Source organism: Thermobia domestica, chromosome 9, assembly GCF_964235325.1.
Source record: "Thermobia domestica chromosome 9, izTheDome1.hap1.1, whole genome shotgun sequence".
NCBI lineage: Eukaryota > Metazoa > Arthropoda > Insecta > Zygentoma > Lepismatidae > Thermobia > Thermobia domestica.
In genome coordinates, this window is record NC_137462.1 from 97467181 (window position 1) to 97482259 (window position 15079).

Genomic DNA, 15079 nt, shown 5'->3' on the forward strand with positions numbered 1-15079 from the left:
TGATATTATTGCAGGGTTTATGGTTAAGCACTTTTTCTCTTGCTAATCATTTATTTTCATATTACCATGGGTCACAGATTTCCTGAAAGTTTGAAGGGATTTAGGAACAAGGTTTGAATGGATAAAACTGAAACTCACTTCCTTTCGGATATCTTCTCTTTTTGTTGTTGCAGCTGTTTTTACTATTCAAACATTTTCTGTCAGTTTTGTCATGTTTATAAAACATATTTTATATTTTCTCCACCGTACCAGGTTGTTTCTATTGTACCAACCGTTGTATCACCTACCCATGTACGTAAGATCACGAAAAATTGATTTTTTTGAAAAACTGCTATCACTAGCAGCACAAACGCTTTCAACCATAGAATTTATTTTAATAAGACAGAACAAATGCTCATGGGCAAATACTCTTTATTGCTCTGTTGCCGTCCTTGCCTGAAAGTGATATGGGTGGTATTTTACAAGGAAACTTTCCAAATAATGTTTATCAAAGGATGTCACATATCTCAATTTCCAAGAGAAATTTAACGAATAACGGGAATCTTTTTCATGGAGAGCCATTTCATATATTTCTAAAGATTTTAGTTAATTTTAACACACTGTACAACAAAACTACCAGCAAAAATGTATCCATTTCTGAATTCATGAAAATAATTTGAATTCACTAATTGTATTCAACTTCGAATACCCACGCGAAGGACTTCCAGGATTTGTAACTACTGGGCTAATCCCAAGGAAACGCTTTTCGCATAAAATTTCATATTTTATAATTGCTTCTTTTATCTGCTCAAAAATTTCATTCTCCTCTTTCCCGTCAAACAAAAAGTTTTTAGTGCCTTTCAACTGATACAAATACCTAATAATTCGCAATTCAATGATATTTGCATGTGCAATAATATATCAGCATATTCACACTCTACGTCCCACAACATACGATGCATTCAACTAAAAAGAATAAATCCACTAATTGTAAATCTCATAGGAGTCTTGGTAAAAGCTAATAATATAGAGGCTCCTAAATCCTGGAATATATAAGTTACTCTAAACCCTGGAATCTGGATGAAGGTTAATTTAATGGAATGAGAATTTTTAAGATTAAATTGCTGTAGAAACGATGTTTCCTTATGTTTGTAACCATTCATTCAATGTGAAGAGAAGTAAAAGCATTTACCAAAACCCTCTTATTAATCTTCGAGCAGTTAGCTACTAATCTTTTCGAATTATTCTTAACACTTAAAAACCGTATGCCGCGTCTGTCAGACAGGGAGGTATTCTGTTTGTATGGTGTGGCGACAATGAAGGCGCTAGAAAGATCATCTCCACAGTACCTTCCCCCTTTCATCCTGCACCTCCGGGATTTCCTACAACTCAGTACGAGCTTGGCATCTTTGTGTAGTAGTTGAATTTTTGAGTTAGTCCGCCTGACTGACGGGGTATACGAGAACTGTTACTTTTTCTCCAGTCTGTGTGACGCGGCATACGGTTAAGCGTGAACTATGTCTCTATGAATCTTTTTGCAATAGAGGAGCATTGTACTAGTCGTGAAGATATTGCTCGTCCAGCCGAAAATGAATTTGATGCACGTATTAGTCGTTTACTGGCGGAAGAAATTGATGTTTCTAGTGAGAGTTTTAGTAAATTTGACGTTATGGACTCAGACCCGGATTACGATCCCAACGATACGAGTAGTGAAGAAGTAGATAACTTAACTCAGAAGGAAAACATGTTGAAGACCTGACAGGTTTGTCACCGCCTGACCCAGTGCAAATTGATGTTCCCCGGTAAATCATGTAGTCAAGGATGGTTACACAGATCTTCTCAAGAGCCTCCTATGAATCTTAGGACCTCGCAGCATAACATCATTAGAGGTGGGTTCTCTGGTTTGACAATTCAGACTCGAGTGCTCGGACAAAATCCTTCCAAACAGGTGTGGTCCTTACTACTTAAAAATACTCTCATCAGGTAGAAATGAAAGCTTTTATTGGTCTGTTACTTGACACTTAACTTATTTCATAACATTAGTGCTTGAAATCGGGGTCCGCTATCAACACGTTAACGTAAAACACAGTACTTTCATTTCCTCATATTGTGGATCCAGGTAAATGGCAATGTTGCATTCTAATTTAACATTGAGCGGATAAAGAGAGAACAGTCAGAAAGGCATATCCAATCTTCAAAAAATCTCTCACTTTCGATTGAAAACATCATATTTGGAGATTACATTTTGCTGTAACTCTGATAATAACAGAATTACCCCTATCAGGAAACTTTTGAAACACACTGCATATGTATATATATGTATATAATGCACCGCTACTCTGATTCTGTACCATAGCGCGTTACAAGATGCAGAGACCAGTGATACGTTTATTAGTCTGTACAACAGGATATAAATTTAAAATATGTATAAAGTTTTCGATTCAAAACATATAGAAAATAAAGTAAGTGTCAATTTTAAGTGAGAAGTAAATAAGTAACCTTGTAAGATACAAAAATCATCTGAAAGAGCATTAATGTGGATGTAAACCGTTGCGGAGCAAAAGGTAACCATTTCTAGAAAATCAGGTAATTCTTTTTGTGTTCAGAAAGCGACGAAATAAATATGAATTGCTAAGTAAAATAGGTTCGGGGGAAACTCCTCCCTCCCTCCAAATCAATCTACATGTCTGAACTGAATAGCAAATAATAAAATTTTAATTTAATGATTCAAAATTCTAAGTTGCAGAAGTTTTAGTTCCTATTTTAAACCCTTCATATGTTTCATAATCAAATACTATTAAATGAAAATTCTATATAACGAGATTTTAGCAGGCTGTAGTACAAATATTTGAGATTTTTAAGTTCATTCTAAATTGCTGAGATATTATTAAAACGATAGCTTGTATGCAATAAGTTATAAAGATGTAAAGATCCAATGCGACTTTCGCTCGTGTATTGATCGGAGTTTATGGATGGTCCAGTTGGAAGATTAGTACTCTGAAATAAAATAATATAAATATAATTAACCAAATAAGATTATGATATTATGATACATGCATATAAAGAATATATATATATATATATATATATATATATATATATATATATATATATATATATATATATATATATATATATAATGAAGTAGTGGTAAAGTAAGGAAATATATATGAATGAAAAATATATAATGCTACGTATTAAAAGGAAAGAAAAGAAAAGAAATAAAATTTAAATACTTACCCTTGGTACCATATTAAATCCGACAGCGCGGTGTATCGATTTCGCAGATTTGGAATAAAAGAATCCATGAATCCATACACATATATATATAAATATCTTTGCTAAGAGTTATATGTTACTTAATTAAAGAATTGTTTTGCTTACTTGTTATCTGAAGCATGTAATAATAAAAGTACCATTAAAACCAATCGATGAAACCAACCTATTAATTTGGAATTTTAGTTCTTAGATTTCGAATATTATATTGTATAATATATTGATGCTTATCCATATTTTGTGGTAATGTTTCATATTTTTTGTATTTAACCTCGTTTGAGTTTTCTCCAAGCTCTTGTTCATCTCATTAGTGTACAACTTAGACCTTTAGAAAGTTTCCCGCAAGTGGGATGTCGACTGCGCAAATGGGCCAACATTTTCCAACGATTCCAACGTTTGGATTACAATTTAAATATTTTGTTGTGACATTACAATACGAGGAATTCCCAAATAACAACGAGACGCGTCGAAGTAAATAAAATATATCAAAACAATAATGACTAAATAAAATGTTCAGTTTATATACACAATCTGCACGTAGTGCATATATTTTGATACTGTACAGGAACGGCTAATCAAGCCAAGATTGTAAGTAGCAGTGCAGTGAAATGGCGACTACAGCCAAAGTCGCCAGAATAGCAGTACAGTTAAATGGCGATCCCAGTCTTCAGGATTGGAGTGATTACAACCTTGTGAGATTGAAGAACTTGGAGAATTTTTGAAAATCTTCTTTGAAATAAATAAACAAAATAAAGAAGAAAATAAAATAAAAGAGGACGGCAGATGGATGTGATGGAAGAAGAAATGCTCTTTCGAGTTATTATAATAAAGAAGAAGAAATGTCTAGTAGTGACAGTGAAAATATTGTCTGTGTCTGTTGTGATAACAGACAGTACGGAAGTGGCAGACTAACTGAAAATAATACAGTGTAACCAATTTAAAAAGTGGTATCATTTTGTTTGTGTAAGACAGGAAGAAACGCCTTTTAAAGAGATGAGTTGTCCATCAGTAACATGAATTTGTAGTTTGTGTGAGCGAAAGGAAGAACTTGAAGTCACAGTAACAGATGTAATTAATGTATCTGCGAAAACGTCAGAGGTTATGTATGAAAACGGAATAAATGAGTAATCTAGAAATGAACCAATGATTGATAAGCCGAAAAGGAAAAGTAGAACACGTCATGAAGAACGGAAGAGAAAATCAACGGAAAGTGATAGAAGTGCAAGTGAAAGTGAAATCAAAGCTAACAAGAGATCAGAGACGTTCCGGAAGATGAAACTGTTAAGTCGAGGAAAAAGGGAATTCGCAGTCATACGAAAATTGAGAAAAGCAAAACAGAATGTAGTTCTCGGAGTAAAAATCTTTGACTTTTACGTCCAACGGTTATGTCGGTTAGGCTAATGGAGACGGTGATGGTGAGTAATGAATGAAATGGTGGAATGAAGAAAGTGGGACGAAAATGGAGAACCCGAGAAAACCCACGCACACGGTGTTAGTTCACCACAAAGTTCACTTGGCGGGGGCTGGGATCGAACCCGGGACCCCAAGCACCAGAGGTGAATGCTCTACCACTACCGCGGCCCCCTAGTTCTCGGAGTAATAGCGACTCTGATAAGAGTGAGAAACGCTTTACAAGAAGTGAGGACGGAATAAAAGTAACCAAAAAGATCACATTAACGACGATAAAACGGTGAGACATGAATCTGAAAACCCGGAAGGAAAATTTCAATTAGAGGAGGATAAAGATTTGTAGCCAAGGGAGATGATGTCGACTATGATATGGCATTGTTCATATCTAGAAGAAAAATTCTTAACCACAGTTGAGGCTAGCATGGATTTTACTTATTAGAAATTTTCAGAATATCTAAATCATAGAATAAGTAAATTCCAGTAGGATATTAATAATTTCGAAGAGGACTTGAGAAACAAGATGGATAAGCGATTTTCTAGCATGGAAGTGGAAATGCGGGAAGTAAAGGAGAAAGGAACCCAGAGAGATATTAAGATAGGAGAATTAGAATCTCGAGTGGGAGTAATAAGTCAGAGACATGAATAATTAGATTGCAAGTTCATGACTATGGAATCAGAGTAGCAACAAGAAAGGAATCAGAGACCGGTTTAAAACTTGTGAAATGGGAAGGAGAAATAGAGAGACGTGTGAAAACCTTAGAGAGAAAATTTCAAGAATTACATTTAATGAAAGCTAAAACTGATCATTATGATGGCGAAGGTGTTAGTATCGTTCCGACCACTTCCAGTAAGATGATTAGATGTACGGCGTCTGCGATAGCGACTGTTAGTCAACTGGAAGCAATACTAAATGTCAACAGCCGAGGATGACATCACGAAATGAAATGAAAGACACAGAAGACTTAATTGCTGCAACAATAACAAATATCCCTCTTGTAAACGTGGTGGAAGAGAAACCTGTAAATGAAAATTTTGATGAAATCCCGATAGTAATGGTTACGAACTTCTTTGAATCTGGAAACCGAATTAGGTGCAGAGATTTGAAGGATTTTCCCAAGTTTGACGGACAATATAATGGAGCTTCCAAAGTTTTCCTCCATGAATTCATGCAAACTCTTACCCTGTTTAAACTTATTGATGCTCAAAAATTAGTGATTATTTCTAGGTGTCTGATTAAAACAGCTTTGGCTTGGTTTCGGAATATCTAACACAATTTGAAGTTTTAACGTTTTAGTTAAACATTTGCAGAGACAATATCTGTCTGAACGTTTCGAGTGCAGAGGAGGTCACTATAATTATTGCATTACAATCAAAATAAACATCAAACTTCGTCCGACTTTGCATGGAATATTGTAGAAAATAACCAGTGGATATGCAGTAATAACGACAAAAGAGTGCTTATAGTATTATACTGAATAGTATCCCAAGTCATGAATCTCAGATTTTGAAAAGTACACCTAGTAAAAACTTAGATTATCTAATGCTGAGTATGTGAAAATCCAAGCGTATAATGATACGAATTTAGCGGGAATTACAACAAATGTAAGGAATCATTATCGGAGGTCATTCTCAAAACCACCAGTAAGCTTTGCCAGGAGAATGAAGGCAGATTCTGAAGCAGAGACTGAAATAACACATATGCAATTATCGGTAACCTATATGGATGATAATCCTATCAGTCATTAAATGGAAATAAAAACGGACGAAATTTCTACAATAGATCTTGAAAACAAAGATGGAGATTTCCTAGGTATGGATTTCCACCTAACCCTCTGGTATCAGAATACTCCATATAGTTGGAGGAATTGTAATTGTCAACTATAGAATACAAACCAAAGCCCAGACATGACGAGGATAAATGAAATAACCAGCGATACTACAAGATTAAATGAAAATCCTTGTAGGGTATCGCCCAATATAAATAGTTCGAAAAACCGATAGCGCAACCCATACCAGAGAGGGAAATTGGGTGCGCTAATGTGAATGTTAAACTTCTCAGAGAAAGTTAAGTTTATATATAATATTTTAAATAATGAGTTACAGTATAAGGTATTTTTCCTGATAGAAGGTGAAGAGAATAAAGCGTTTAAAGATAATGTATATTGTTCTCCATCACCTGCCAAACAGGGCAATATAGGAGGTATTCCTCCAACATGTATTTTAGATACTGGAGCGGAAGTAAGTTTGTTATTTGATCGAATTTGGAAATAATTAATTACTAAATTTCCTACCGCTAAACTACGCCCACATTCAAATATGACTAGGAATTTTCGCGAATTTGGAAAGGGTACAAGTTAAAGTTTTGCAAAAATTAACTATTCAATTGTACGATCATTTATTTGAAGTGCCTATGTTTGTTGTAAAAAATATGAACCTGACTTCTTATTAGGTAGTCCCTTTCTGAAAACTTCAAAATGTGTTATAGATAATAACATAAAGGAGATGACATTAATGGATAAAATGGGCAAGCAATTAATTATAAGTATAGCAGAAGCAAGTGCATTATATTTATCTCTTCCAGCACTGAATCAATTAAATAAAGATTGGGAAACTATTATAGTAGATAAATCTCCTAATATTCCAAATTCACCTCCGAATGTTACAGCAGAAAAATCAAAACTATGGTAGAGAATAGACAAGATTTAACACACGAATATAGATTGCAACTATTTCAACTATTGTTGAAATATCTACATGTTAACGGAGTATCCAAGGCGAATTAAAACAGACCCATATTTGATAGTTACGGACAAACACCCTGCAGTAGGAAAATTATACAATATTCTACATGCAATCAGAAAAGAGTTCGAAGAAAAACTATTTAAATGGTTACAACATGGGATAGCGATTGAAAAATATTTTCCCTCATCAGAATTCCATGCATTGCGTGAGAAAATAAACAGGTGAAAAACGTCCTGTGTTAGATTTACGAGGCCTAAACCAAAAAGAAATTTCACTATATGTGCAAGTGGAACCAATTTCCCTATCTTGTCTCGATTATCAGGAACTAAATTCTTCTCTTTTGACTACGCTGCAAATTATTATGATTTGGCTCTACACCCTGACTCTTACGAATGTATAGTTTTGTGTATCTTGGAAGACAATTTTGTACATGTGTACTACCTATGGGAATAAAATCTTCGCTTGCTATGATGAATAAATTCTTCCGCAAAAGTACTTGCTGCTTTGTAGTTGCTTATTTAGATGATGTTTTATGTCTCTCAAAGGACCTGGACAGTCATTTCCAGCAGCTTGACCGCGTTTCAAGTATTCTTGCAGTGCAAATTTCTCATTCAACTACAAAAAATGTACATTCGTTCAAAACGAAATTATATTTCTAGGACATGTTGTTAATGGTCAAGAAATTAAGGTGGATCCAAGGGCTAATGAAGCCATGTTCTGTTATCCTCAACCGAAAACCAGAAAACAATTAGAAACCTTCTTAGGTATTTTTAGATAGCGACATCGTCATATTCCCCAGTATGCTGAAATAACTGCGCATTTATATCAGCTTCTAAAAAAGAATGTACTTTTTAAGTTTATTGCACATTATGTAGAAAATTTTGAATTACTAAGAAAATGCCCAAGTGAACCGCCGGCTATAGGACAACCTAATTTTGATTTAAGTTTCCACTTGTTTCGTCATGCCTGTGCTGAAAACTTAGCGGGATATCTTGGGCAATATCAAGGTGAAAGTCAGGATATAACTGTGATTGCATATGCCAGCAGAAGGCCTAAATTCATGTTATGCATGAATATTTTTCAATTATAACTTCTCTCTATTTTCTTTTTGTGTGAGAGATTCTCGAATTATATTGTTGCAAACAATAGTTCATTGTGATAACCGTGCAGCTAAGTATGAGTTTTCTTTAAATAAGAACTACCCGAACTATATTGAAATTACAAAGATACGATTTAACATTTGAGCATGTACCTGGGAAAAAATTATAGCGGATGTCTTAAACCGGTATCCACCAAATATTATGGAAGAAAAAATAACTTTGGCAAAGTATAATTCTGAGGAGGAAAAGGAAATGTTATAGAATAAAAAGTGATTACAGAATATAAAAATTTTATTTCTTTAGACGAAGTCGAGTCTTTAATGCGTCGCTATTCTGAATCAGTACCGTAGCGCATTACAAGATGCAGAAACCGAAGATGTGTTTATTAGTCTGTATCACAGGATAAAAATTTAAAATATATAAAGTTTTCGATTCAAAACATAGAAAATAAAGCAAGTGTCAATTTTAAGTGAGAAGTAAATAAGTAACCTTGGAAGATAGAAAAATCATCTGAAAGAACATTAATGTGGATGTAAATCATAGCGGAGCAAAAGGTAACCATTTCTAAAAAATTAGGTAATTCTTCGTGTTGAGAAAGCGACGAAATCAATATGTATTGCTAAGTAAAACAGGTTCGGAGGAGACTCCTCCCTCCCTCCAAATCCATCTACATGTCTGAACTGAATAGCAAATAATAAAATTTTAATTTAATGATTCAAAATTCTAAGTTGCAGAAGTTTTAGTTCCTATTTTAAATACTTCATATGTTTCGTAATCAAATACTATTAAATGAAAATTCTATATAACGAGATTTTAGCAGGGTGTAGTACAAATATTTGAGATTTTAAAGTTCATTCTATATTGCTGAGATATTATTAAAACGATAGCTTGTATGCAATAAGTTATAAAGATGTAAAGATCCAATGCGACTTTCGCTCGTGTATTGATCGTAGTTTATGATGGTCCAGTTGGAAGATTAGTAATCTGAAATAAAATAATATAAATATAATTAATCAAATAAGATTATGATACATGCATGTAAAGAATATATATATATATATATAATGAAGTAGTGGTAAAGTAAGGAAATATATATGAATGAAAAATATATAATGCTACGTATTAAAAGGAAAGAAAAGAAAAGAAATAAAATTTAAATACTTACCCTTGGTACCATATTGAATCTGACAGCGCGGTGTATCGATTTCGCAGATTTGGAATAAAAGAATCCATGAATCCATACACATATGTATATCTATATCTTTGCTAAGAGTTATATGTTACTTAATTAAAGAATTGTTATGCTTACTTGTTGTCTGAAGCATGTAATAATAAAAGTACCATTAAAACCAATCGATGAAACCAACCTATTAATTTGGAATTTTAGTTCTTAGATTTCGAATATTATATTGTATAATATATTGATGCTTATCCATATTTTGTGGTAATGTTTCATATTTTTTGTATTTAACCTCGTTTGAGTTTTCTCCAAGCTCTTGTTCATCTCATTAGTGTACAACTTAGACCTTTCGAAAATGTCCCGCAAGTGGGATGTCGACTGCGCAAATTTGCCAACATTTTCCAACGATTCCAACGTTTGGATTACAATTTAAATATTTTGTTGATATTACAATACGAGGAATTCCCAAATAACAACGAGAAGCGTCGAAGTAAACAGAACATACAGCAACAATAATGACTAAATAAAATGTTCAGATTATATACACAATCTGCACGCAGTGCATACATTTTGATACTGTACAGGAACGGCTAATCAAGCCAAGATTTTAAGTAGCAGTGCAGTGAAATGGCGACTACAGCCAAAGTATCTGTTGAAGTGTAAAATATCTTGTTGCATTAAGGTGTTTAGGAAAAGTATAAACCATTCCACAGATGTTCTTAAACTATATCGGTGACCGTCTGAGAGACTTGGAATACGGTTAATAGTTGGAGAATAAGACATACGGTTTGTATTAACTAAAAAGTATGGGAAAATGTATGGTGAGCCTTGTTCCTCTACCAAAACACCCTTACCTATTAGAAAATCAACGAATAGGTCAATTTCATTCAATTAATGTTTTGTTAGCTGACATGGTTGTGTAATAGAAGGACTAAAGTCGGTAAGCTAATTTGATATTGATACACTCATATTTCACCGAGTTTCTCTGTTCTAACATTAATATACTCTAAATATATTTAATATATGGTTTTAAAGTAGAAGAAATGAAATCACTCAAGGAATCTATTGTACCTTTCGCACTATTTAGTTAATCCTGCGATGAGTTTTGAAACTCTTGCCGAACTGGATTACTGGTAGGACACCTGCTGGAAAGTCTTCATAACTCTCAGCTATATACGGATCCTGTTTTGAGCGAACAGTGGTAGGAAAGCCTATCACAACTGTTCCCTAAGTTTCTCTGTTGCTAGCATCGGAGGTTGATATCGAACTATGATGTGAAAAAATTTAGCTGACTTTGGATACCTCTTGTAGCATGAGGTAGACCTTCCGTACATACAATGTCCTTTCTTCTCCGCCCCTAAATAGATACGTAGACTGCGACGTTGATGATGTAAATTGGTTGGGAGGTGATTCGCCGTCCTTTCCATTACTGCTTCTCTCCTTCATATGACTTCCACTAACCTGAGACATGATCTAACTCTCCGATGGTTTAGATTGTGATTTCCTCTTCTCGAACCACATCGGGTTGAAGATGGAATAACTTCGATACCAGTTCTGTTGTTCTCGCATACCCTACATAATACCGGTAACGCCAAATGGAGCAGAGATAAAAACAAGTAGACTTGGAATGAGATTTCGAAGCGGACAGATCATGTGCAACTGGCGATAAATGGTCCCAATAATTTAATTTTCTTTGTTCGTTTGATTTTTTAAAAAATATTTTATTAGAAACGTTATCAAACTTTTCCCGGAGGAAATTCAAGTACAACGGTACTTAAGTATGGGGTGTTGCATGACACCAAACTAAGTAACGAGCCATAGTCACTGCACAAAAAACAATAACTTCCACTCTTTCACCAATCGGAACAGTTTCACTATGTAACGCAGTTACTGACAATTTTACTGGATTAATTCGCAGCCGATACTTTTCACGAATATTCACTAAAACATCGTATTCGATTAAATTTAAGTATATTATATGTTACCACTGTGGATCTATTATATGTTACCACTGAAAGCAATCATAACTACAAATCGAATATAACAAAAGTTATATTTTCATCACTTCTGTCATAATTCGGAGCATAATGCGGAAACTCGGAATTTCTTTCAATTCTATTTCTATATGAACATATTTTCCACGTATCTGTATTCAGACAACTAAAATTACAGATTATATTTACAGTCTGAGAATATTTTCTAGAACTAACAGACATCGCTTTACTATTAAGATGCTGATTTCTTACAATTTGCTGCTATTCTTTATCATACTGATTATTTAACTCAAAACGCTCCGCGAAATCCAATATTTCTGCTATAGTAAAATATATTTTACTCAATAACAATATATTCCCAATTTCATGTTTGACAAAATTCGAAACTAGGCGAAAAACTCTTGTTCACCCATTTCTTTACCAAGTAAAAGCAAAACGGGTGATTTTTCCTGCAGGATATCTATAAGGGATTCATTTTCTAACATTACGCGATACATTTTATTTCTGAAAACTTCTAACCTTACCAAAGGCTTAATATTTCTTTTTTCAAAAAATATTCTTGAAGATATTCCCAATCCGAAGTGCCGTAAGAATGTTGAATTTTTTGAAGTATTCAACCTTTACAGTTTTATTTTTAAAAAGCAACCAAAGTAACCTCGAAAGTGCTAACTTCCTCTCTATCATAATATCAAGACGCAACAAGAACTCGCATAACAGCTTATCATTTTTTCTACTAAACCCTGGCAAATCTTTTATTTGCAACTTTAATTACTTGAAAATAGTTTTATAGCTTTATTTAATAAGTGGCTTATTGACACCAGCTGATATATAACCTTGCGAAATGCTGAGGGCAGCAGAGTCAGGTGAATTCATTTTATCTTGATTCCCTTGTATGCCGGCTTCATCGTTAATCACGTCATCGATTTTCAGCAAAGGGAAGACTAGAACTTAATTTGTCCCTGACTCATTACATACACGTGAATTTCTTTTATGCATTTTAAAAACCTACCTCATTTATCTTCGAATCATTTATCTACCTCATTTAAGAAAACCTACTCAAATGATCAATGTTTTTTCTGGCTTCTTTATGCAATATTTTTTAGATATTGGTACCGAAATATGGTCACGTCTTAAAGACAACCGTAACCCTACTATATAAAGAAACGTAGCAGAACCGTTACAAATATTATCTGCTATCATGTAATTTAACTTTCACAAACTGTGAAGTCTAGAGCTAATATAATTATTTTCAGAAAATTTTATTCTTATTCCAGTATTTGCCTTTACATTCTTCCACTGTTCGATTCCAATATGTTTTAGTGCCAGTATTCCCAAGCACAAAATATGCAATAAGCGAAATACCGTACTTCAGCTCAGGTAAATTGAAACGTATAATGCACTAGAGGACACTCAGACAGGTTAATCTAGATATTTACTCATCCTTATTGCTATAGGAATTAAAGTGGCTGTGGAATTATAAATGCATTACAGATTTATTATACGATAAAATTTCATAAATGAATTTAGTAATTTGAATGAGGTCCGAAATGCAAAAGTGATTTGTATGCCTCCTCAGTTCCTCAGCTTCCATTTGATGCAAGAATATCTCATAATTGAATAAAAGTTACACATTTTGTAATTGTGAGCTTGAAAATCCAAACAATTATTAATACTCATGAACATTGAAAACTATAGCCTACCATTGAAGTGTAATGGAGAACGAGCACCTGATACACTTGTTAAATAGGAAGTCAAAACTAAGTCGAAATGAACAAAAAAGACTATAAACAAAAATAATTAAAAGATATAATAACTAGTTTAAATGTTACTGCAAATGCCCAGTTACTTACTATTCACTGGGCTTCAAGATACAAATCATAATTCACTCGTTGTTTCATCACTTCACAAAATTATATTCTTTAAACGTTATAAATTAGACACACAAATATAATATGTTCGTAGCCTGATTACCTGAGTTGAAGTACGTTATTAAATATATTGAAATAGTTAACGTTACTTTATATAGGTGGCAGCACCTTATAAAAAGTCACATCTAGGTGATAACCAAACCTGCCACTTACACTTAATTATGCAAGACCAAGTAGACTGTTAGAGTAAATTTCAAAAGATTGGAAAACAAGTTCTTTATGAATTACGTTACTATACTACGTACATTAATAATTAGCCCATAATACAGTAAACAAAATGCAAGTATGATAATGATATGTAGGCCTACTTAAGTAAAATACAATACAAATCCACATTTTAGCATCCACATATCGTTTAAAAGGACTTTCACAGTCTTTTAATTTATTAAGCTGTCTCGTCTTTAACCGCTATATTGCAGAGCCATTGCAACGTCATAATATCAGCTGGTGCCATGTCCTCTTGTTGCTCGACGTAGATTAATGACTGCGGACTTATAGCCTTCTCGATCAAACTCAAACTATTCGTGTGACTGAGTCATTCATATTTGAATTGTTATTTTGTGTGACTAAATTTACAATGCTCTCATCAGGCAGTTCAAACTGTTCATCACCTAGTATCCAATCACACATCTTCACGTGTTACACCTTCTGTAAAACTGTTAGGTTATTTTCTAGATCTTCCAATAAGGGTTTCAAAAATCTGCGTCGGTAGTTTCGTTTTAGGTTTTTTAAAAACCCCTTTATTCATAGACTGAATCAGGGACGTTACGTCTGATGATAAAAATAGCCCAGATTTCTCAACTTACCAACTGATATTTATCAGGGTAATTTGAAGCATTGACCAAAATTAAGATTGCCTTGTGAGTAGATTAATGTCATCAGATTTTTAACATTTGGTATAAACTCTTACTGGAAATGTGATTTAAAATTGTTGAATTTATCCACGCACTCTTTTGGTGTCTGTACTCGGCAGGAAGATTTTGTACATTCACATTTTTATTTTTTTTATTTTTTATTTATTTTTTTTTTAGATCAGTAAAGCTAAAATGTATTATCACCAGATTTGCTTGCACATGCTAAAACCGTCACCTTTTCTTTACTGCATTTATATGAAGGAGCCGACTGTTTTTGTTTTGATGCTAATATCTTTCTGGACAACATTTTAAAATTCAGTCCTGTTTTGTTATAATCATTAATTTGCTGAAGGCACAGGTGAGTGATATTATCCAACTTGTGAACAACAGAACTCACTCCACCTGTGTCAATTGACAAAATCTCCTTTGCAATGCTCAGTTGTCGAACGCCACATCACTTTTGCAAACGATCGAATCAACCTGTGCTTGCGGTAAATTTCTCTTCTCCGTCTTTGCAGCGCTTGAAAAAGTTCAAAGCCTTAGCTTGTAACATCGGACTCAAAAGTGGTCTAACTCTCTCTCATCTTCTGAACCATAAAAACAATGCTTTTGATGC

The 15079-nt window shown here is 33.8% G+C and overlaps 1 protein-coding gene across 1 annotated transcript in view; it reads left to right on the forward strand.

The window, feature by feature from the left end:
• Positions 1-8957: 8957 nt before the first annotated feature.
• LOC145694053 (uncharacterized) overlaps positions 8958-15079 on the forward strand; it is a 36452-nt gene continuing 30330 nt past the window's right edge. The window contains exon 1 of the mRNA XM_081770195.1: positions 8958-9061. The gene's annotated coding sequence lies outside the window, so the exon portion shown is untranslated. The remainder of the gene's footprint in view (positions 9062-15079) is intronic.